Here is a 4382-nt window from a genome sequence, read left to right as displayed (position 1 = left end):
AGGGAGACACAACTTTCCCAACAAAAATCACCCAGGCAGGCAGTCTCATGCATTCCCGAATTGCAAGAGAAACTTATTGGCAAAGCTGAATTACCAGGAGAAAATAATGGACTGGCAAAATGTGCCTATTTAAATAATTAAGTAAATGTGAAATGTAAATGGTGATGGTAATTTGTAAATATTGTTTTCGTAAATGACAATGTAAATAATTGTTTTCATATAATAGTTTAGTAGTATCCACATTCTTGAAAACATTTTTGTGTTTTCTTATTGGTTGTATGTTCAAAGTTCAGCGTATATCTTCAAACATTACCTATTATGTGTAGATATTAAAAATCTTTATTGACATGTCTTATTGTTTGTCTTTAAATCACCAACCAGTAGAGAAGTATAAACCATTTTAATTTTATTCAAAAATATTAATGTAACAGAGGTAAAAAAAAAGGCATTTGCACAACAACAGGACCCTGAAGCTACAAATTTGAGCCTGAATTTGAAGCTAGCCTGAGATCTTCAACATTGACAAGCCTGATTCCAAGTTACTTGGGGATGATTGTATCTTATCATCCTCATCCTCGTCATCAAAGTAACCAGTGTAATCCATGTCAACCTGAACACGGTCATCCTGAACAACACCGTCATCAAACAAATTAGTTTGACTCTGTTCGATGTCATCAAAAACCTCATGCATAATTCATAGAATCTCTTTTGCATGTTCCAGCTTGTATGTAGGGAGATTATGGATAATGAAGTCCAGGTCAAATATCTGTGTGCACTGTTCTAAAACTGATCAATGAGTTCATCTCCAAAACCAGTGCAGGCTGTGTCGACTGTGTAAAGTGGTATGTTTTTATGGTCCTGAAGTAAACTATTCCTGTAAGTTTGTAACAGTTCCCTGATCAAAAGTGTGCCCTTAGGTGTGACTATTCTGTGTTTGTGGTGTGATGAAACCTCCCCTTGAAAGTGTTCATATTTGGGGATTAGCTCCCCACAACCTTCAGGTTCACAAGAACAAACAGAATGGCAGTGAGTGCAGCACAGATGTCCTAGATCAACAGATGTGGTGTGTTCCTCAAAATGGCAGTACAAAGCTTTCCGCAGACAACTAGTGACTCCATTAAAGTACCGTCTTAACTGCTGGGTCAAGCTTTGTACTAACATCCCTCACAATCCAGTGTAGGCACTCCAGTGTATGGCCAGGTACTTTAATCAGACCCACTCTGATGTTTGTTCTGTTTGGGCTCAGGGCCAAATTTATTGGATTGTCCATCTGAAGCTGTTTCATAACCCTGGCTCTGGATTCCCGATCAGCAGAAGCGGTCAATGTCAGCACAGGTGTACCTGGAATATATAGCAGTACAAAAAGCAACCAATGAGTAACAGTAAAAATAAGAAATTATGAGTAGTATCATTTAGTACTTTTTAATGACTGTACTGACATCTAAAAAGAATACATCACTTATAAGGGGTACAGTGACTAGCCTACCAATATGGGTATGGTGCTTGAGTAAATAAATTAACACCCAAATGCCCTTCTGCCCTTTTGCAGCCTGACCACTGATAGAAATAAAACAGTAACCTACATTAGAATGTTTTAACAGCTAGTTCACTACAATCACACTAACGTTATGATTGTACCAAGTCTGAGTTAGCGAACGTACAACGATACCTAGGCTACTATGTTTACAACATGGGATTCATATCACGACATTGGGAGTTATTTACTAAGTCAGACAGTTAGACTCTCTTACCATTTGTAAGTTAGATGAACTTCGTCCATGACGATACCCATTACGTTGGCTTGAAAAACATCGGAGCCTAGCATGTCCCTCCACTTGTTGTTCAGCAGCCAGGATTCCGGGCTTCAAAAAAGGATCTGGCAACGACCGCTGGCTCCACCTCGTCGTGCACGCCGAGTTGCATCGCCGTGATGCCCATTTCAGTTGCTTCGGCAAAAAACATCTTTCTTATCAACAAATGCCTTGATCCCGTTACTCTGTTCCTCTTTTAAAATTAATTCGCTGTCGATATCTTCTAGAACAGACCTGATGGCAGAATCTACACATCTCAATTCTCCAGCGGCAGCCATCGTTGTTGTAAACGAATTCAACCCAAGCGCTCTTTGGTGACGTGGTGGATTACGTTACTGTTGAGCATCTGTCCATCATCGTATAAAGCCCGCCCTGACAATTTGATTGGCCCGCCAGTATTTGGGCGAGCATACTCGCGCCACTATTGATCAATGCCAGACCGAACTTCCCGACCTCAAACGTTGTGGGCGGGACTAAGTTCGGAATGGCACCCAGGCTAATCTTTTTCACCCTGGTCTTATGCTCTAAAAATGTTTACTTTTGCCACAATTTCAGAGAAAAGCCAAACATCATAAAAAGTTTCACAGGCTTCAAAAATTATCAAATCTTCACCAAAATTCTCACAGACAATGTTTAGACAAAGCCTCACAAAAGTTATCAAAAGAATTTGAATACGTTGTTCCATTTCAGAGATGTAGGCCAATAAAGTTCGACCACTCAGCCCATTTCTCCTATATCACCTATATTCCTATATGAGTAATTTTTTTTTCTTGGATAACAACCATACAACCATCATTAGGTGGATACCATTAACAGTGCACATTTTCAGATATGTACTCTTTTTTATGAAGCCCTTAATTCTATTGTCAAATGTATGCTAGGAATTTTCTTGATGTTGTGTGTTTGCCAACACACATTTTCACCATTTGAATGTGACTGCTCAATGTGTATGATTGTCAGTGGCTGAGTGGGATAATGCCTAGTGCTGGTGTTTGTTAGGTTGAGAGTTCGAATCCTGCTAGAGCTTTAGGCTCAAGATGCACATGCTATTAGTTATTGAAGATTCACACTATTGAACAGCACCTGAATGACATCAGACAATTAACATTCACACTCATTAGTTGCCAAGAATCAGAATGCCGACACACTCTATGACATATAGGGGAACTTCTTTGTTTACTATTTTTCCTTCATCATTAAGTCTATCATATTTATATTTCATCCATTACTGTTCTTCTCTATAAATGTCTAATTGCCCCAGAATATCCAAAAGTTTTCAGGTGTACTCTTTCAGGAAAGCCCTTCATTTTATTGTCAAATGTATACTTGGAGTTTTTCTTGTGTGTTTACCAACACACATTTTCACCATTTGAATGTGACTGCTGAATGTGTATGATTGTCAGTGGCAGAGTGGGATAATGCCTAGTGCTGGTGTTTGTTAGGTTGAGAGTTCGAATCCTGCTAGAGCTTTAGGCTCAAGATGCACATGCTATTAGTTATTGAAGATTCACACTATTGAACAGCACCTGAATGACATCAGACAATTAACATTCACACTCATTAGTTGCCAAGAATCAGAATGCCGACACACTCTATGACATATAGGGGAACTTCTTTGTTTACTATTTTTCCTTCATCATTAAGTCTATCATATTTATATTTCATCCATTACTGTTCTTCTCTATAAATGTCTAATTGCCCCAGAATATCCAAAAGTTTTCAGGTGTACTCTTTCAGGAAAGCCCTTCATTTTATTGTCAAATGTATACTTGGAGTTTTTCTTGTGTGTTTACCAACACACATTTTCACCATTTGAATGTGACTGCTGAATGTGTATGATTGTCAGTGGCAGAGTGGGATAATGCCTAGTGCTGGTGTTTGTTAGGTTGAGAGTTTGAATCCTGCTAGAGCTTTAGGCTCAAGATGCACATGCTATTAGTTATTGAAGATTCACACTATTGAACAGCACCTGAATGACATCAGACAATTAACATTCACACTCATTAGTTGCCAAGAATCAGAATGCCGACACACTCTATGACATATAGGGGAACTTCTTTGTTTACTATTTTTCCTTCATCATTAAGTCTATCATATTTATATTTCATCCATTACTGTTCTTCTCTATAAATGTCTAATTGCCCCAGAATATCCAAAAGTTTTCAGGTGTACTCTTTCAGGAAAGCCCTTCATTTTATTGTCAAATGTATACTTGGAGTTTTTCTTGTGTGTTTACCAACACACATTTTCACCATTTGAATGTGACTGCTGAATGTGTATGATTGTCAGTGGCAGAGTGGGATAATGCCTAGTGCTGGTGTTTGTTAGGTTGAGAGTTCGAATCCTGCTAGAGCTTTAGGCTCAAGATGCACATGCTATTGGTTATTGAAGATTCACACTATTGAACAGCACCTGAATGACATCAGACAATTAACATTCACACTCATTAGTTGCCAAGAATCAGAATGCCGACACACTCTATGACATATAGGGGAACTTCTTTGTTTACTATTTTTCCTTCATCATTAAGTCTATCATATTTATATTTCATCCATTACTGTTCTTCTCTAT

General features: G+C 38.4%; 1 long non-coding RNA gene across 1 annotated transcript; it reads right to left on the bottom strand.

The window, feature by feature from the left end:
• Positions 1-385: 385 nt before the first annotated feature.
• Positions 386-2100, bottom strand: LOC143134963 (uncharacterized). The gene is made up of 2 exons (XR_012988740.1): positions 1752-2100; positions 386-1341 (listed from the first exon to the last, which is right to left on the bottom strand). It is a non-coding gene; the product is annotated as an uncharacterized LOC143134963 (long non-coding RNA).
• Between the last annotated feature and the right edge of the window lie 2282 nt (positions 2101-4382).

The sequence above is a fragment of the Alosa pseudoharengus genome, unplaced genomic scaffold, assembly GCF_046254945.1.
Source record: "Alosa pseudoharengus isolate Yale_2024_CS ecotype anadromous, Long Island Sound unplaced genomic scaffold, YU_APseudo_1.1 YU_APseudo_1.1_scf_2, whole genome shotgun sequence".
Lineage (NCBI taxonomy): Eukaryota > Metazoa > Chordata > Actinopteri > Clupeiformes > Clupeidae > Alosa > Alosa pseudoharengus.
The sequence above is the reverse complement of the archived record's forward strand: the minus strand, read 5'-3'. Positions and strand labels throughout refer to the sequence as shown.